Source organism: Oryctolagus cuniculus, chromosome 11, assembly GCF_051225735.1.
Source record: "Oryctolagus cuniculus isolate XC-2025 breed Fujian yellow rabbit chromosome 11, ASM5122573v1, whole genome shotgun sequence".
Taxonomy (NCBI): Eukaryota; Metazoa; Chordata; class Mammalia; order Lagomorpha; family Leporidae; genus Oryctolagus; species Oryctolagus cuniculus.
The window spans coordinates 84,483,717-84,505,546 of record NC_142877.1 but is presented as its reverse complement, the minus strand read 5'-3'; the positions used below and the strand labels follow the sequence as shown (position 1 = coordinate 84,505,546).

At 35.7% G+C, this 21,830-nt stretch overlaps 1 protein-coding gene and 1 pseudogene across 18 annotated transcripts in view; both read left to right on the top strand.

Annotated features, from left to right (window-relative positions):
• Window positions 1-21,830, top strand: part of PPFIA2 (PPFI scaffold protein A2) — a 548,204-nt gene that overhangs the window by 212,679 nt on the left and 313,695 nt on the right. The window lies entirely within an intron of this gene.
• LOC127491201 (U6 spliceosomal RNA) lies at window positions 836-934 on the top strand (annotated as a pseudogene).

Genomic DNA, 21,830 nt, shown 5'->3' with positions numbered 1-21,830 from the left:
ATTTCTTTAGTGTTTTGCATTTTTATTGTAGAGATCTTTCACATCATTGGTTAAATTTATTTCAAGGTATTTTAATTGTTTTCTGTTTTTTTAGCTATTGTGAACAGTACTGTTTTTTATCCACTACACCACAGTGCCAGCCCCTGCACATTACTGTTCTTATGAGTTCTTTTTCAGCCTTGGCATTGTTTGTGTATACAAAGTGTATAGATTTCTGTGTGTTTTATATCATGCAACTTTACCAACCTTTCTTAGGAGTTTCAGTAGTCTCTTAGTAGTCTTTTGATTTCCGTATATATAGGATCGTGTCATCTGCACACAGGGATAATTTGGCTTCCTCTTTTTTAATTTGTATCCCTTTGATTTCTTTTTATTGCCTAATAGCTCTGGCTAAAAGTTCCAGGGCCATATTGAATAGCAGTGGTGAAAATGGTATCTTTGTCTGGTTCTGGGGTTACTAATAGAAATGCTTCTGACTTTTCCCCATTAAGTATGATACTGGCTGTGGGTTTGTCATATAGGTTCCTTCATTGTTTTAATGAATGTTCCTTCTATACCCAATTGACTTTTTTTTATTATGAAAGGATGTTTTATTTTATCAAATACTTTCTCTGCATCTGTTAAGATAATCATGTGGTTTTTTTCCTTCAATTTGTTAATATGACTTTATCACATTTGTTTATTTGCATATATTGAAAAATCCCTGCATGCTAGAGATAAATCCCACTTATTTCAGATGAATGATCTTTCTAAAGTGTTACTGGATTTTATTAGCTAGAATTTTGCTGTTTATTTTTGCTTCTATGTTCATCAGGGATATTGCATATGGTTCTCTTTCTATTTGTGGAATTATACTAAAATCGGAATGATACAGAGAAGATTAGCATGGACCCTGAGCAAGTGTGAATAAGCTTTTGGAAGTCTGCAGGTGTGGGGCCAGCATTGTGGATAGTGAGTGAATCTGCTGCTTGCACCACTGGCATGCCATAGGGGCTCCAGTTTGAGTCCTGGCTGCTCCACTTCTGTTTCAGCTGCTTACTAATGTGCCTGGCAAAGCACCAGAGGATGAGCTAAGTACTTTGGACCCTGCACTCATGCCGGAGACCTGAAAGAAGCACCTGTCACCTGGCTCTGGCCTGACCCAACCCCAACTGTTGTGGCCATTTGGGTAGTGAACCAGTGGATGGAGATCTCTCTGTCTCTCCCTCTTTCTCTCTCTGTAATTCTGCCTTTCAAATAAATCAAATAATTTAAAAAAGAAAAAAGGAAATCTGCAGATGTAGCTTGTAAGATATTGCAGCTAGTCATTTTTTCCCCTGACCAAGATAACTGTTTTTCACTTTATAAAATATTGGAGGATTTTTTGGCCACCATCATATTATTTTAGGTGATTATATTTTATTTTTGTCTTTTTGCTTATTTAAGTTGTTCTACAGTAGATGGGTGTTACTTTTTTCTTAGAGAAGATAAAATTTATATTCAGTTCTAATCCTAAAAAATCATTTTTTACTTTTCACTTGTATAGCAGAACCAATGTGGCCCATTATTTCATATTATGGGAAATATAATGCTGGGTTTATATCACATCTTTTGTTTGTTGAAGATAAAATAGTATAGCAAATTACCCTCAATGCATCCCCTAAACTTTAAATAACATTATTGTGAGATTGTATATCCTTTGCTCCAACCACAATAATTCTGAAAGTCAGAAATATATAATAATGATGTGAATTACCCAGACTATCTTACCATTGTAGCTCATTTTCTGCAAAATTATTCAAAAGTAATTATCCAAAATAAATTCAGAGCATCTCTTAGGGGGTTCGTACAGTTACAACTAATTGAATACAGAGTTAGTGATTGAACTCAATCTCTAGGGTCCTCCCCTTCCTGAAGGTTAGGAGGTCAGGTGACTACCACATGACTACAAGACCCAGTCCACTAATCCCACAGTTGTTTCTTTTGGTGTAACTCTCCAGAAACTACTTCATGGTTTATCAGAAGTTACTCAGAGTAAATTCTATTTATGTCCCAGCAGTCTCTGTGAATAATAAAGACATTCTAATAAATGAAATAATTCCAAGGTTTTAGAAACTACCTCCAAGGAACATGAGACAAAACTAAAATCTTTTTTTACAATAATTACATAGTTTCAAATGTATTATTGTAAGAATTCTATTTTAACAGAATTTAATGGTTTCCTAAAAACAAACTTAGAGCATTAAAACTCTTTTTACACCACACATACAGGTATACATACAGTATACATAGAGGTATAATAAATATACATATAGGTATATGAGAAGTATTATGTATGAGAGCCCTTCAAAACATTTGTGGAAAGTGGAATTATAAGCTTATGATGGTGCAAAATCTTTCAAAATCCCTTCATAGTGTTTCTATAACATATATTTTCCATGAAGCTTTTGAAGACTCCTTGTATTAAGTGCAACAGTTTCATTTTCCCATGTACCTTATGTTAATTGTCAAAAAGTAGAGAAAACAGGCCATTATAAATTATAGAATATTCCACATAATAAATATATTCCTCCCAGTGAATGTGGGTTGGAAATATCTAAACAATTTCTAAAGTTACTCCTCCTCCATCATGTCCTGAGCATTTCATAATGTAATCCTTATTACAAAAGACATTCTTCGCATGTTGCAAAGGATACATTGTACTTTTCATGAAACAAAACCCTTATGGCAAGGTCCATCATTCATTTGATGCTCTTGCCTACACCAGTGATTTGTTCTAACTCAGGAGGAAATCTGCCTGGAGTGGAATTAGTGGGATTTTGTATTTGATCTCCAGTGTGATACCCTCCTGAGGAATTTTCCAGGGTGGTTTTAAATAAATTGATTTTCTACCTATGAAATGACTTTCAAGCATAACTTTTCCAGCAGAGATGTGATTTCCATGTGACAAGTTAGAGTACATCAAATTGTGGCCTGCCTTTGGCAAGCAGGTTTTCAAAGGGTAGAGAATAGTTGCAGATTTATCCTAAAAGGAAGTGATTAGATGACAGATAAAGAGAATATTTGTTGCCATATCCATGACATTTTGAGGGAACACAGCTTGCAATTCTTTATAAGATATGAAAGCTGTTTCTAGGAATAGATTTTTTTTTTCAAATTTTGGAACAACACAGTCTCAATGAAGTTAAGCAACATCCATTAGTTTAACACTGTGTTTAGGAGTCAGTCTATCATTTTATAATTAGGGTAAATGAGACGGTAGAAAGACATATGTAGTATTCATTAAAATATTTTTCTGTAGTCTATGGTAAATACCCACATAAGGGATATGTGCAGTTCATCATATTGATGTACTGTGGAGCCAATTTGCATACTTGGATAAGGATACCTTGGAGCAAAACGTCTTGGAACTGAATCACTTATGCCCCTAAGAATCTATACAGTTTGGAGCAAGTGTTTTCCTGAGCATCAACTCCTTCTTTGTAAGATGATGATTTTGGATCACATGGTCTTTACGTTCCCTTCAGGTTTAAAAAGCTATAGTTCTGTAAGTTTTCTCATTTCAAACACACTGCCTTTGACGTGCTGTCTGAATGATTAATAAGCGTTCAATGAAGATGAATGTTTTCTATTTACAATGTTAATAATATCATAATACAGTTAAAAAGAATTGTTTTTCTGTTATCTCCTTGTCTGTTTTACAAAATGAATGAGTAATGTTTTACATAATTCACATAGAAATTTTTAGAAGTCTTTTTTGTTTATTCCTATTAAAGACAAAGATTTATTAAAGTGTATTTTGTTGATTTTACAAATGTGAATGAAAACTGACATTAAACAGTTTTTTAAATTATTAATATAGAGAGTATACATTTCATATATTTCATAAGTACAATTCTAAGAGGATAACCATCTATACCTGCCTCCCCCTCTCCATCCCTCAAGCACCTCCTTCCTTCCTTTTTTTTTATTTTTGCAAAAATATATTTTCAACCTACTCTATAATCACAGACTTAATTTAAATGAGCCTTCTTCTTTGATACCATACTTCAATATGAATTTGTCTATTATAGCTTTATCTCTTTTTCTTTTTTACAATTATTGTATAATTTTTCCTCCTCAACAATTCAAGGAGTATTTCTTTCTTGTTTTTGTTCTTCAGGATCTACAATGATGCTTTCCACATGATACTAGTTTAATACCTATTCAGTGAGCAAATGAATAAATAGTGACTTATATGTTAACATCAATTTTAAAGAAAATATAAGTTATACAATGTATAAGGCAGATTAGCTATGAACCATTATTACTATTATTATTATTATTATTATTAGCTATTGAGTTCTATTCATTAGGAATTAGATTGCAGTTCATAAGAGTGAGTAAATGAAAGCCAAGTGGAACTAGTGTAGTTGGACCACTGTTTAATAAGTGTCATTATGGGTGCCAGTAGTGTGCTGGAGCAGAATAAGCCACTACTTAAAATGCCAGCATCCCATATGAGAGTATTGCTTCACGTTCTGGTTGCTCCACTTCTGATCCAGCTGCCTGCTAATGAACCTGGGAAGGCATCAGAAAGTGGCCCAAGTACTTGGACCCTGCCATCCATGTGTCTCTTCCACTATCTCTTTCAAATAAATAAATTAAAAAAAAAAAAACTTCCAAAAAATGGGAGTTGTTACGAAAAGGAGAAATCAAAGGAAGTAGAATACAAGCTGTAAATATTGTAGAGGTATTTGTTTTAAGTTGTTCAATATGTCAGTAGTGTGTAATGTTTGAAGGTTATGTTGAAGGATCCACTGGAGAAGCAGGGAGACAAGGGGATCCAGGATAAGTAGTGGAGTAAAGCATCAAAGAACACAGAAGAAAAATAAAAGTAACAACTTTATAGACAAGTTTATATTCTTGGAAAGGAACAGATGGTGGAGTTTTTTTTTTTATTTTATTTTAAGGAAAGGTAATTTAAAAGGAAAATGAATGCATGTGTAGGAAACAGGGCCGTAGAAAGATATTCACTTCTAAATAAGGATGACTAAAAGTGGGGTCGTGATTTCTCTGTGTAGTTAATGTTCATTTTCCATTGCCATTTATAATGCCTTGCAAGAATATCTCTTTTCGCTTAATGCTTTAAAGGGTTGTTCATACTGTCATGCTTTACCTCAGTTGTATTTTCTCTATTTATCTGTATAATAAAAACAATATATCTTGGCAATATAAAGAATAGATGTTAGTAATGATTCTCCAAACTGTTTTCATTTCATATGCTATATTAATTATTTTTACTTAAATTATGATTTTATAATCAAAGAACATCTCGGCAACTTTCCTTTTGTTTAGAGTGGTTTAATTTCTTCTTGTAACATCACTTTTATTCATTCAATTTTTATATTACTTTCATAAATTTTTTTATAATTTTCTCTTTTTTTAAAAGATTTATTTTTTATTTATTTGAAAGACAGAGTTACAGAGAGAGGTAGAGACAGAGAAAGAGGTCTTCTATCTGATGGTTCACTCCCCAGATGGCCACAACAGCTGGAGCTGTGCCGATCCAACGCCAGGAGCCAGGAGCTTCTTCCAGGTCTCCCACGCGGGTGCAGGAGCCCAAGGACTTGGGCCATCCTCTCTTCCTATCCCAGGCCATAACAAAGAGCAGGATAGGAAGAGGAGCAGCCGGCACTAGAACCGGTACCCTTATGGGATGCTGGCGCTTCAGGCCAAGGCTTTAATCCGCTGCACCACAGCGCCAGCCCCCAAATTTTCCCTTTGTGTCACCCAAGTTCCATTTGTTTTTCTGTAGTTCTTGGAAATAGACAATCTGCTATAAAACTAGATCTGACAAACACATGCAGACCTATATTCTTATAGAGAGATAAAACTTTAAAATAAAAGAAGTATTGTCATTATTAACTTCTTAAATGATTTCTATCTTTGATGATATCTGTATTTCCTGACAGTAGAAAAAAACTGAATATATCAAAGTTAGATTAACGTCCAAACAGAATTTTCTTGGGTCCATTTTCATGAAAAGAACACTCTTGGTTTAGAGATAAGTAGATGAAGATAACAAGTTAGTCAAGGCAACCAAAACATACCAACTCTTAACTCTTAGCAAATAACCAATGTATTGGAAGAATTGATGGCAAGGTTTGTACTCAACTCAAAACACGAGCCAAGCAAGTGTCGTAAGCTTAATTCACAGTCAAAAGCATCCCGCAGCAGTCCTTAGAGCCTGTGGTGCCACAGATGCAGCAGCGTAGATCTCACTGGGACCATGCCGGGACAAGGAAGGCTGCCACTGCGCACTGGATGGTACTGGCTGCACTTTCTTGGTTCTGTCTGTGCGGCTTTTTATCGGATGTCTCAGATTATGTAGCTCAGAGAGAAACATCCAGGTGTATAAATTCTCGTAAAAGATCAGGTTAAGGATCTGGGTTTCACAGTGAGTTGCAGGTTACCTCCTTCCACCAAGGGTCACCATACACGCCTACCACTTCCTTCCTGAATCAGTTACACTGTTCAAGTGTTGACAGCTTTGTCTGTACCAATGAGATCTTTCTAGGGAGCTTCAGGAGAAATAGGAAGAGATAGATATTTGTACTTAAGACACATCAAGTTTGGGAGCAGTATTAGATTATGTTTTTTTTTATATTTCATAGATATGGCTTTAAGAACATAATGATACCTCCCACCCTAACCTACTTCCATCATTCCTACCCTTGTTCCTCCTTCCTGTCTTATGTTTCTTTTAATTTTTGCTATGACATACTTTTGATTTGTTTTATAATAACAAGCTTAACCTTCCACTAAATAAAGGATTCAACCACTGTTCCTCCTGAGTCTAGGCAAGGAATATAAACAATAATCAAACTTCAAATTGCCAATTTCACTCATGTACATTACATTTTTTGTATTCTATGCATTTGTTACCATAACTCAGGGAAAATATATGATATTTGTCTTTTTGGGGCTGGTTTATTTCACTTTCACTACGCTTTTTTTTTTTAAAGGAGAAAACATATAACTTCAGAGAGATAAAAGAGAATAGAACCTAGATTAGCAGACAGGTGTAGAGATAAGAAGAGTTAGTCTGATGACACTGAAGTACTGACATTTCTTTTAAAAATATTTATTTATATATTTGAAGATCAGAGTTAGAGATGTAAGAGGCAGAGAGAGAGAGAGAGAGATATCTTCCATCTTCTGGTCCACTCCCTAGATGTCCACAATGGCTGGGACTGGGACAGGCCAAAGCCAGGAGCCTAGAGCTTCTTCCAGGTCTCCCATGTGGGTAGCAGGGGCCCAAGCACTTAGACCATCTTCTGTGCTTTTCCCAGGCCATTAGCAGGGAGCTGTAAAGGAAGTGGAGCAGCGGGACTTGAACCAGTGTCCATATGGGTTGCTGGTGTCACAGACATCAGATTTAACTGCTGTAGCACGATGCCAACCCCTGACTTTTCTTTAATCTTGGGAACCAATTATATTACCCTCTTTTGTTTTAGAAGATGCCTATAAATATCTTCCCATAGAATACTGTCTTTTTCTTGAATTCCAAGTGTATTCTAATTTCTACCTCAAAGAGTCAATACAGATGTGAAATCATGTACCATCTTCGAAGACAATTAAAATATTGTAGGTGCTAAGTACAAATTCCACCTTTGATGAAGTACAAAATATTAAATGGGCAAAATTTTGACTTGACATTAACCAGAGCATGAACCAAATGATTGATGTTTGTAGCATGTTTCATAATAAACGGCTTTTGAAGAGGAAGTGGAGAAGCTCTGAATAGTGATGGCTATTAGCAAACGGAAGGTGGTGGCTTGCATCTCTGACTAATTTCTCCAGAATCTTCTGCTCTAAATTTGAAAAGCTGATTTTGGAAATAGCCTTTGTTAATGCTCCTGAGACAGTGAAATTATTCATTAAATAAAGTCCAAACTTTAGTTCCTATGGGTGTAGCAGCCACTGCAGTACCTTCGGCCATGCTTCCACACACCCCTGGTTTCCTTCTGAACCGTAGTTCATTAAGTCATAGCTCTCTGGTACATATTCTCCTATCACAAGCAAACCTCCTATGAAAACGGCCAGGCTGGCGCCACGGCTCACTTGGCTAATCCTCCGCCTATGGTGCCAGTACCCCAGGTTCTAGTCCCAGTTGGGGCACCAGATTCCGTTCCGGTTGCTCCTCTTCCAGTCCAGGTCTCTGCTGTAGCCAGGGAGGGCAGTGGAGGATGGCCCAAGTCCTTGAGCCCTGCACACACATGGGAGACCAGGAGGAAGCACCTGGCTCCTGGCTTCAGATCTGCACAGCACGCTGGCCACAGCAGCATTTGGGGGGTGAACCAATGGAAGGAAGACCTTTCTCTGTGTCTCTTTCTCTCACTGTCTAACTCTGCCTGTCAAAAAAAAAAAAAAATGACCAACATATGGGTTAGTTATGTATGTGTGAAATCATTAATTACATAAAGCTATGATTTTTCATTGTTAAAAATAATAGTTTTTGTGGCAAATTGTATGTTATAGGGTATTTGTTAATTTGGCAACTCTTAGCATTTGGTATGATTTCACATTTTGGGGGGCGAATGTCTTTTGCAGCATTCCTTCATTTTTACGTGCAAGTTAGTATACCTGTAAAATGAACTTTTAAGAACTTTGAAAATTATCTATGCGAAGCCAGGCTGTCCCGTTTTACTCTTCAGTGAAGTAATTTCTAATGTTGCTAAAGGAGATTGTCCATTCTTTCTAACACAATTTATAGATGCTAGTGGCTGGCTTCTGAGGATGCTTTGCCATCATTTCTTGCTGCTCTCTGGTTGATGTTTTGATCAGTTAGTTCTCCTATTTGTGTGTTCTTCCTGTGTGTTTTGCTATCTCATCTATACCAGGATAACTCTGCTTAACTGTCAACATTCCTGATTCCACTTCTTTATTCATGAACCCAAGTGTTTTTTATCGAGTAGGTGTTAAGTATATGGTGAGGAAAAATAGAACAGTGCAGATATCTTAAAGCCTCCAGACTCAGGGAGACACAAATATTTCTAAAATGAGATAATGAATATAAATATAAAAGTGAGATCTGTAATGGAAAGGAATGGGTTCAGGAAAACCATCATTAAGAAATTTTATCCAGGTGCAAACTAGAAGTTGGCACTAGCTAACATAAAGGAAGAGCAGAGTATGGAATAATGGCTCAATGCAACCATTGCACAGGAAATTTTCTAATCTAACAACAGACCTGATTAAATATTTTTTCTTGAGACTACTATATTAAGCATATATCAATCTCAATTCTTACCTCATTAGTATATTATTCTATCTGCTCTACCTGATAGTAAATCTTTTGTAGCATGAACTATGTTTAATTAGTTATTCTATTACAATTACTTGCACATAGTGGACCTTCACAACTGTTTTAAATGCCTCAAACTAGTAAGACTACACTAGCTGCATTATCATAAGGGAAAAGTAGGACATAGGAAACAGCATATTCAACTCACACATTTTGCTCTTTGTCATTTCATATAATATGCACAGTCCATATCTGTCCTTCTATGTAAACCACAATAGAAAAAGATGTTGTTGGGGCTGGTCCTGTGGCACAGCAAACTAAAGCCATGGCCTGCAGTGCTGGCATCCCATATGGGCACCAATAGGTATGCACTTCCGATCCAGCTCCCTGTGAATGCAGCTGGGAAAGCAGCGGAGAATGGCCCAAGTCCTTGGATCCCAGAACCCTCATGGGAGACCTGGAGAATTTCCTGGCTGGCTCCTGGCTCCTGGCTTAAGTCTGGCTCAGTCCTAGTCATTGTGACCATTTGGGGAGTGAATCAGTGGATGGAAGATCTCTTTCTTTGTCTCTCCTTCTCTATCTCTGTGACTCTGCCTTTCAAATAAATAATTCAATCACACACATATATATCTATATCTATATCTATATCTATATCTATATCTATATATATATGCTGTTACCTTAAATCAATCATAGTGATAATTTTGGAATGCTATATTTTTAATGTGTTAAGTAAATCATTGAGTTAAACTGGCATATATATATATATACAATTAATTTCTTATTTAGGAAAAAGGCTCAATTATTTATAACTTTTACAGAAAGTTTTTTGTATAAAAGGTAATTTGTGGATGATCAGAAGTCTCCATATATTAAACTTAACAGCAGCTTTTAGATTTGTGTGTTTTGTTAAGTAAAGCTTGTACGAGAGTACTTCAAAAGTTATTGGGAAAATGGAATTCCAAATTAGTTTACTTTGGTACCAAAATATATTGAAATACCATAGCTTTTTGATTCTATGCATTTTAAATGAATGTTTGAAAGACCCCTCATGTTCCCCAGGTACACGGTCCCACTGTGAGTACAGTAGAATCTGAGGTGCTGGCCTTAGCAATGGGACAGGTCTAGGTGATCCCAAATACGGCCTCTGTCTTTTGACCCAAGGGCATTCTTCTAAATCTCCAGTAACATGATGTTGAAAATGGTACAAAGAGATACTCGTGTTTCTGATAATATTTTAAACTTATTTTCCATAATATCTGTTGTTTCTGTACCATTTCAAATGTATTTTTCCTCACTTGCATTCTGGTCTCTGATACCTCTGTTAGCCTGGAGTACAGAGAGGGATCTGTGAAAGGCAGCTGAACTATAGGAGTAAGAGAGAAAGAAGGCAGGTGGGAGAGAATGGGAGAGGGAAGAAGGGAATATCATCATGTTCTTAGAATTGTGCCTATGAACCACATTGAATCTGTTAAAAACTAATTAAAATTAAAATAAAAAGATCATTAAAAAGGGGGCTCACAACTCTTCAGTGTGTATTAGTGCCAAGTATAATAGTGCATGTTATATGTCCATGAAGGGGCCACATGGGTCAGCCTGAAGATTAGCATTGGAATTTGTTATTCAGGCCTGGTGAGTTGAATGAAATTGGATGCTAATGTATTTCAGCAGATGCATGTCAGCATCATTCTGTGGGGGACAAATGAGCCAGAAGATTGCAAAACAAACAAATACTACACTAAACATCAAGCAGAAGGTCCTAGGTTAGAAAAATAAATAATATGTAAAATAACAATAAATATTTTTAACTGAGCAGTTTTAAAAAGTTTATAACCTCTCAGAGAATATGAAGATATTTTTAGATTGATGTTTTTGTGGTTCCCTTGCTACTACAGCAGTTAAACTTGTTGGTGAATCTAGAATGGCCAATCTCTGAGGAAAAGAGCCTTCTAATGGTACTTTGAGTTCATAATTCTTCTGTAAAGTCTCCTGAGATTGACGTCACAATGTTGCTTGTATAACATAAAAGTATTAATTTACCCTTGGAATAAGAAGTATTTTCCTTTCAATGGCATAAACTATTTGTCATTTGAAGGAACCCAAACATACAGTGACCCTGTAGAATTACAATCTTGGCATCATTTTATTTTGTCCTCTAATATTATTACCACATAAACTATAGGCACACATGCTCACACACATGCACACTGCTGTCACCTCATAATAAAGGCAACAGGTTCTTCATCATCATCATTTTTGAAATGTGGTTAGTAGGTATTACCCATTTTGTATCATTTTCTAAGAATGCCCTGAAACAATTCTTAATTCCTTTAGAAAAATGAAAGATTGCATTTTCTGTGTTTTGAATTTGTTTCAACTATTACACAAAGTATGTCATTTTAAAAGGTTCAAAGATTTCTTAATTTTCAGGACTATTAACTCTGATATGAAATTAAAGAAAAAGATGAAGCTAGCCAAATAGCCATACATTATACTTCAAGAACATAAAAAAGTTTTATGCTCTTTCTAGCACAGAAGAGATTGTTTCTTGGCCTTTTATGTATTTATGCTCTACTTGAAAGTCAGAGATAGACAGAGATCACCCATCCTCTGGTTCAATCTCTGAGTGCCAGCAACAGCCAGAGCTGGGCCAGGCCAAAGCCAGGAGCCAGGACATCGATTCCCCATGTGGGTGGTACAGACCTGACTACTTGAACCATCCTCTGCTGTCCCCCAGGGTGTGCATTAGCAGATAGCTGGAATAGAGAATTGAGGCAGGACTCAAATCCCGGCTCTCAAATATGGGATGTGGGCATCCAGGGGGCAGCTTAACAAGTGCACCAAGCCCCAGTTCTCTGTTTTGGCTTTTGGAGTATACAACACAGTCCTCTAGAAATAACACAAACCCCATAAGTGATACTCAGTAGAAACACAGGTATATTCATAGCATACATTACTATGTGTACTTCTACCCATCGCTCCAGCCAGACCATGAATTGGCAAATAGTAGGAACCCATTTTTCATTAGCTCTGCCCACACTTGCCATTGCAAGACCACATACTTAGAATAGTGCCACATCTTTAAATATTTAACAGAGTCCCAGAGACATCTTAGGAATCTTCCTAGATACATCCTTTAAGCTACTTGTTCTCTTTTTTTGCTGTATAGAATCATGATCCCACTGGTGCAGGCTCTGTCTCCACTGTCTCCAAATGCCAGGGAAATCCTCCATTCCACAGAGAAGTATGGAAATGCTCTCTCTGGGTGGTGCGATTATCAATGATTCATTTGCTGATTTGTTTATCCGAATTTCCTAATTACTCTGAGTTTATATAAAATTATAATATATTTGAAAATGTATTTGCCTTAGGTTAAAAAAAAGTGCATAGTAACTACTCACAATAAGTAGTACTCCGTTTATTCTGAATAGCTGTTTAAGGTTGAAGCTGCACAAAGTTGAAAAGTATAGAGAACAATTGGAAAATCATGAATATGATTGTCTATATATTTCAGTTTGGTCTACAGAAGCCTTAGGCATTATACAATAATATTTAAATATGGAGAAGAATGATTATCTTTATCTCTTTTAAGAAATTAGCCTCACACATGTGTCTGGCACTGTGCTCTGTCTGTGATGTAAGTCGCTGCTTGCAATGGGGTCATCACATATTGGAACACAAGCACAGAGGATAATGGCCCAAGTACTTGGGCTACTGCCCCCAACGTGGGAGACACATGGAGTTCTAGGCTCCTCACTTAGGCCTGAACTGGCACAGGACCTTGCAGCCATTTAGGGAGTGGAACTGCAGATGGAAGCACTCTTTCTGTCACTCTGCTTTTCAAATAAATAAAATAAAAATAAGTCTTAAAACAAACAAAAGCAAGAAATTAGCCACAACCTGGGGATCCCAGAGGACTATTCCCACAATTCTGTTAGAATCTTGTCTTTGTGGAGTGATTTGAGTTAGATGAGAAAACTCTAGAATAATAAGATAATGACAAACATCATTTAAAAAATTATTTATTCAAAAGGCAAAGTGTCAAAGAAAGATGAAAAGACCAAGAGACATTGATGGTTCATCTTCCACCCACTGGTTCTCTCTCCAAATGACCACAACACCCAAGGCTGGTCCAGGTTGAAGCCAGTAGCCAGGAACTCCATGCAGGAATCCCAAATGGGTGGTAGGGACCCAAGTATTTGGATTGCCCTCCCATGGCTTCCCAGGTCATTAGCAAGGAGCTGGATCAGAATCAGTAGAGCAGAGATTGAACTCCCACTCTGACATAGGATGCTGTGGCTTAACCCACTGTACTACCACACTGACTTCTGTCTCAGAAGCTTTTAAAGATATTACTATAGTAATATAGTGGCAGATTTTGGACAGTACTACCTGGTTCTGGAGAGAACTGCTAGCGTTGTACCACCCCATAGCTCTGATTTCAGAAGTTCTTCAGTTTTACCAAAATACATACTTGTTTGTCAAATAAATCAACTTTATAGCTTTTTTCTACATTCTCCAATGTATGTGCATCATATCTGTATATATGTATATATGCACATATATATCTGTCTATAGTTTTGAACTTTTTATTACATTCACAAAGTTATAGTGTTGTTTTGAAATCAAATTTTTATTTACTGGCATGGTGTGTCAACAGCATCAATAAACTGTCTACTGTAATTATAATATATAAATATAATTATAATACAATGTAATTATTATATAATATAATTATAATACTGGTATTTTCATATGTAGGTCATATGTATGTCATTTGTATGTCTCATACCTAAATAAATATATTATTATCTAATAATACTTATTATTCATCAAAATTTTTATTTTGATATGCTTGTACATATAAATATTTTACCAAAGTAAAATGACAAACACATTACTATGTCTTTATTTGCTTAAAAGAGAGCTATGTTAATGGTTGCCATGAATTTTGACCGAGGTACAATTCCATATTCATAATATTCATGTTTGGACAACAAAAACGAAAGCATTTATCATTAATGTAATAATTTCATTCATGCTGTGTAATAACAAAAATTGTTGAACTTTCAAAATAAACTGTAGGATTTCAAACAGAACATACATTATATCTTGTTTTACTAGTTATGTAGACTTCTTTAACACACATGTAAAACATTTGAACATATTTTTAAAAATATCACCAAGATGTTTCATCTCTGATGAAGTGAAATAAAATATCATTTTGAATACTGAACCATATTATATGAAATAAATAAATAAAAATTGCAGGAAACCCTGACAAGAGCACGGATTCTCAGGCATGGGACGGGACTTGTAAGTGGAAAACTCTCCCTCCAGGGAGCACGTTGGCCCTTTTCCTGTGATGGTTCAGTTGGTCCTTGACAAACATAATACTCTGATCACATCTCAATACAACACAGTGCACTTGTAAATTATTCCTATAAAATTCCATACAGATTATACTACAACGTTCCTGTAGAAATCTTTGCTGAGTCTCAGATGACAGTAGAGAAAACATACAAAGTTTGTAAGTACATTTTAGCATAAGCATTAACTCTCTTCAGGCCATTAATAGTTTTAAGTAAATTACACATTTATGAGCTAACAGCTATTAAATTTGAGAAGACTCAGTTGTCATCTGAAAACATTTTTCCCTGAATAATGGCTTAAATTTTGAAAATTTTTATGAATATCTTAAATCATAGAGAAAGGAAATTACTATATCTATTCACCTATGCAAAGATTAATTTTAATGATAGCTGATGAAAATTACTGAAATAATGCTGTTTTTCAGAATAATTGATAGCCTGCATGATGAGATCTTTGAATATGAAACCATTAACTCTAACAATTATATTGTTTCCTAAACTTGACTAATGTTAAAGATTCTGCTGTACTCTGGCCAGCAGAAAGGAAAATATGTCAGTGATTTGAATAAAAATGAGTTTGACATATGTGTGCCTCTAGCCAAAAGGATCTTAAATATTTTAAAAGGATCCTTATGCTTTAAATTTTGGGGATTTGGGGATTTGAAGAGACTGAACTGTGCCAGAAAGTATAATGACATAGGAATATTAAGTTCAGTGAAAGCAGATCTGATTCCTCCATTCATGAAATCCACTCTAGGAGACAGACAGATATTAAAATACTAGTCATGATAACTAGTGTATAACTGTAGATCAGGTAGAGAAATATGGTTCAATAAAAGCATGTGAGAATGACTTCTGATGTGGGCATTTGGTGTAGTGCTTAAGATGCCACATGGGATGTCAATATCCTTTATCAGAGTGCTTATGTTTGAGTTACTGCTCCACTCCAAATTCCAGTTTCCTGCTAATGTTCATCATAGAAGGTAGCAAGTGATAGCACAAGTACTTGCGTCCCTGTCACCCATGTGGGAGACCAGGTTGAATTCTGGGCTCCTAGTGTTAGCCTTGCTCAGCCTTGGCTTTTGCAAACATTTGGGAAGTGAACCAGCAGATGGAAGATGTCTCTCAATCTGTCAGTCTTTGTTTCTCAACTTTCCAGTAAATGAAAAATAAAAATGTCATGAAGAATAACTTCCTTCAGCTGGGGTGGGGAATAGAAAAAATTTCCATGGATGAGAATTATTATATTCTTGTTGTTTTTGATTCCAGTAGCCCCACAATTCTGTAGAAACCTGTGCAGTCATAATTTGTGGTAAATTGAACTTAATATTTAGCAATGACTGAAGCATAAGTCATTGAATTGGCAAGATAATTTCCATTTCACTTGTGATAACTAATATTTTTGTGAGTGTATGTAGGAGTTTTGTATTTAAAGAGACCTAATAAACTTTTAATTTTTCCTTTTTCTTTTGACAGTATCATTGAGTAAAAAAAAGAGGAGGAGTCATGAAAATAACTTAGGTCATTTCTAATATTTTTAAAAACTAGAAGTTTATTAAAAGATTAACATGTTAAACCAAACATATCAAAACATAAAACATTTATTGAAATGAAAAATTTATCACATTCTTTTTAGTAAATAAAAATGCAAATATAAGTAAAACATAAAAGATGTGCAGTCCTTTTGTATATCCTAAATTTTAACTCCTTTAAGTTGTATTGTGCATTTCAGTAATAAGGAACCCAATGATGGGTAGCGCCAAGGTTTTATGCTCCATGTGGAGCATAAATTGGTGGCTTGTTAGTGAGAAGGCTTTACTCGATTTTGTACACTCAGCCAGCCATAGAAACAAGTATAGAGTTTAGGTAAATTAACCCAAATAACCCAGTTCTGTTTGATGTCAAAGTCTACCTTCGTGCTCTCCCCTTAAACAGTCTTCATTCATAGAGCAACCCGTTAAATACAACCAGAACCTTTTATATTTAGTTGATGAAAAAGTTTCAGAATTTTTTATTTTTTAATATGCATGAAAAATATAATATGTATTCTGTAAGAAATTATAAAATAAAATTAATCAAGCTTGACAAATGTGCAGTCTAAAATACCAGAACTTCAATGCCTACATCCTATAATTCATAATACAAAGTATTAGAGTGAGCACTTAATCTAGCAGTTAAAACCCAAATTAGGCCAGCGCTGTGGCTCACTTGGTTAATCCTCCGCCTGCAGCACTGTCATCCAATATGGGTGCTGGTCCTTGTCCCGGTTGCTCCTCTTCCAGTCCAGCTCTCTGCTGTGGCCCTAGGAGGGCAGTGGAGGATGGCCAAAGTGCTTGGGCCCTGCACCCGCATGGGAGACCAGGAGAAGCACCTGGCTCCTGGCTTTGGATCGGCATAGCTCCGGCCATAGCGGCCATTTTGAGGGGTGAACCAATGGAAGGAAGACCTTTCTCTCTGTCTGTCTCTCGCTGTCTAATTCTGTCAAAAAAAAAAAAAAAAATAGGACCATTGTGACCAACATCTGAGCATTAGGTTCAACTCGCAACCCTTGACACTGAATCCAGCTTCTTGCTAATGCTCTCTAGAAACCAGTGGTGATAGCTTAGATGGTTGGGTTTCTGCCATACTTGGATGAGACCTGGATTGAGATACTGACTCACAGATTTAGCTTCCTGACTATTGAAATCATTTAGAGTGTGAACCAAAAGATGGGAATGCTCGCCAGCTCTTTCTCCCTCTTTCTGTCTCTCTCTCCCACCTCAATTTATGCCAAATAAATAAATTCGATAGACATTCATTTGATGGACACTTTTTTAATTCACTTGGTCAGCATTAGTAAAACACCCACTATACATTTATGAATAATGTTATCAGCCTATCATCACCTCAAAGTATTGGTCTAATCAGTGAGTTTCCATTGTGATGAGCAGGTAATGACAGCCAAAGAGTAGGAATTATGACCAACCACAGACCAATAGTATGAGAATCACTGGGACCCTTTTAAACATAATATCAGCTAATTTTTACTGTTTGGGATTAAACTCCAGGAGTTTCTACTTTTAGAAACTCTGAATTATTCTGATTGATGACTTGAATTAGGAGTCACTGAATTTATTGTGACCTATTATATGTTGTCATATTTTGTTGTGTAATCTAGTGTTTCATTTTGTCAGAGCCATGTTAAATACTCCAAAGAAGCACAAGTAATATTTGCCAAAGCTGTACTTTTTATTAGTCTGCAGAATGAGTTGGGATTCTGAATATTTTCTTTGACTTTGGAATTAAAATGCTATAGCTTTTTAGAAAATCATCTTAGTTCTATCATTTTACAGATTTACCAATTTGTGCTCAAATGTTTTTCTTATGTTCAGTAAAATTCATCATAATATTTTGTGTTTTGACATCAGAAATGGTGAAAATAGTAAATAATAGAAGCTTTAAATACCCATCTATTTTCATGTTGTGAAAACTCTTTTACCATTTGAAAATTATACATTAAAATTTTCAGATTATCAATTCAAAAATGTTAGATTAATAAAGCCTAATCCCTATCAGAAATATAAGAAAATGGTAAATGCTACAGTTATCTCTTAGTTATAGTTGTAATATATAATGAGACTTCATTTGACTAAAAATATATGATTTTATATGAATTGTTACATTTTATAATATACTATATTACATCCTATATATTTTTATAAAAAATTAACAGATTTCATGCATTTCATATACACAGTTTTAAAAGCATAATGATACTTCCCACCCTACCCTTACTCCTACTCTCCCTCCTTCTTTTTCTTCTTTTTCTTTTAATTTTTGCTATTACATATTTAGCATTTTCTTTATAATTACAAGCTTTACCCTCCACTAAATAAATAATTCAATGAGTAGTAAGTAGAAAAGCCATATTACTCAAAAATATAGACAATGGCTATAAATAATATTATATAATATTTATTAATAATTGAGATAATAAAAATATTTTACAATTTGAAATCATGGAAATGTTCCAGAAAAATGGATGGAACTGGAGGACATCCTGTTAAGTGAAATAAACCAGATGCAGAAAAACAAATACCACATGTCCTCCTGCATATGTAAGAGCTAAAAAAAACAAAGAACAAAAAGCTCCATCTGAACATAGAGTGGTGATTACAAGAGGTTGGGAGGGGTAGGGGAATAGAGGGGGATTGGTAATGGATAACAAATCAGCATTAGATTGAAAGAATAAGTTCCAAGTGTTACACAGAATAATGGGGAGACTATAGTTCATTTATATGTAACAGTATATTATTATATGTAGCTTTGTATTATATTTAAAGTTAAGTAGCATAATGTCTCCTGCATTTTTTTTTAATTTTACTTTTCATTTTATATGAAAGAGAGACAGAAACAGATAGACAAAAGATCTTTCACTCACTGGTTCACTCACCAAATGCACACAACAGCAAAGGCTGTTGCAGGCTGAAGCCATGAGCCCAGGTTTCAATCTGGGTCTCCCACACGGGTGGCATGGCCCTAAGTACTGGTGCCATTCTCTGCTCCCTCCAAAGGTATGCATTAGCAGGATGTTGGATCAGAAATGGAGGATCTGGAGGTCAAACCAGGCCCTAAAATATGGGATGCAGGTTGAATCTTAACCTGAATGCAATATGAATCCTAACTATGGCTCCAAACACCCACCCTGCTTTGTATTTTAATCAAAATTGCTTTGGCAGTTTGGCATTTTTGGTGGTTCAATACACCACTGATGGGAATATAAATTATTACAATCAGGGTGGAAAACAGTATGAAGTTTCCTCATGAAGCTAGCATTTGATACAGCAATCCCACTAGTGTCCTGCGGAAATTAAATCAGTTTGTCAAATAGGTCTTTATTTCATTGTTTATTGTAGCACTGTTTGTAGTAGACAAGAAATGGCAACAACCTACGGGTTTATCCAATGATTAATGGATAAAGGAAATATAATTCATATACAGAATAGAATAGTACTCAGTGATTTAAAAATATGGAAAATTGTTATAGGCAACAATGTGGGTGGAGAAAGTTATTAAGTGAAATAAGATAAGCATAAGAAGATAAGTACTACATGATTTAATTCATATGTGCAATCTTAAAAAAAACGATTTTGTAGAAATCAACAACATAATTGTGGTTGCTATTGACTGGGCAGATAAGGGAGAGGGAGAAATGTAGAAAGGTTAATCAACAAGTATTAAGTTACAGTTAAATAGAAGAGTGGGTGTTTCACTGCATGTTTACATGTGTATAGATTATAAATATATTGCATATTTCTCTAAAAACCTTTATATTTTTATTATAAATATAAATTTATTTATATTTTTAATATAAAGAAAACTTAAATGTCTAAGGAGATATATATATATATTTATCCTAATTAGACATGGCAGAGTTTATTCATATATAAACATCATATGGAACCCTGTAAAGACATGCAATTTTATATCTATTAATTTTTTTTTAAAAAATAACAAATTTTAAAAAGGAAAACAAATTTTATCAAATACATTGGAAAATACTAATTTTAGAAGTTAGTGTATGTGTTTGTTAAGTTTCTTGAAGTTTTAGTCTTACAATGTAGGTAGTGAATACCAAAGAGGAAGATACAGTATATAGAACTTCCAGAATTCATGTAATCACAAATCCTTGCTTATGTTTGAGAACCCTTTTGAAAAAAGTATTCTAAACCCAATAAGCTTTCCTTGAGCTTTGCTAATATATCCTGAGAAACAGTTGCCTTGGGGCCGGTACCGTGGCTCACTTGGTTAATCCTCCACCTGCAGCACTGTCATCCAATATGGGTGCTGGTCTTTGTCCCAGTTGCTCCTCTTCCAGTCCAGCTCTCTGCTGTGGCTCCAGGAGGGCAGTGGAAGATATCCCAAGTGCTTGGTTGCCTGCACCCACATGGGAGACCGGGAGGAAGCACCTGGCTCCTGGCTTTGGATCAGTACAGCACCGACCGTAGCAGCCATTTGGGGAGTGAACCAACAGAGGGAAGACCTTTCTCTCTGTCTTTCTCTCTCACTGTCTATAACTCTACCTGTCAAATTAAAAAAAAAAAAAAAGATACAGTTGCCTAACATATTTTGACCTTTAAAAACTGGAAGAACAATAATTATAGAATGGGGCTGGCACTGTGGTGCAGTGGGTTAGCACTCTGGCCTGAAGCGCCGGCATCCCATATAGGTGCCAATCCAAGACCTGGCTGCTCCACTTCCAATCCAGCTCTCTGCTATGGCCTGGGAAAGCAATGGAAGATGGCCCAAATCCTTGGGACCCTGCACCCATGTGGGAAACCCAGAAGAGGCTCCTGATTCCTGGCTTCGGATCAGCACAGCTCTGGCTGTTGTGGCCAATTGGGGAGTGAACTATCGGATGGAAGAACTCTCTCTCTCTGTAACTCTGACTTTGGAATAATAAATAAATCTTAAAAAAATAATTATAGAATATTCACTGAATCCTATTCCCGAGAGCTCGCAATGAACTCACAGGGCTCTGAGCAAAAAACATTAGCCTACATTTCTGAACAGCTTCAGATATTGTGTTGAAATAGATATATCGCCTTCTGCTTCAGAAAACATTTATATTTCCAATTCCAGCACTAAGAACTTCTACATGATTGAAGATCAAGGATCATGTCCCTTTCTCTTGTACATAATCAAAGTTCTTCTGTGAGAATATTCACCATACCTTCTTCCCTGTGTTGTCTGTGAAGACATAAATCAATTCTTTCTCAAATATCTGGTCAGAAGATTTCTTGAGCATTTTGTTCCTGGTCTAAGGAAGAGGAAGCAGGGAGAAGCTGAGATGAAAAGTGAAAGCATATCTGGAGACATCGTTGTTCCTGATTTCTCTTGTCTGTGAGATCCAGATACATCCAAATCATTGAATTCCGAGAGAAATCTTACTATCCTGAAATATACCCAACTTTAGCTTAAGGAAATTTGAGTTGCTATCATTGTTTACTATGTAAATATCTAAAATTACACTTCTCATCCTATACATCATGTCTCATGAGTCTTGTATATGTACTTGACCAGACTAAGTCCAGCTTTCCCATGATACTCTTTTAGTATGAGAACATCTGTTTTATTTCAATTACTGAAACACCCTTCTACCTGGTATCCTGAATATAGGGCTAGTTTCTTTCAATCCTTGGTGTGATGTC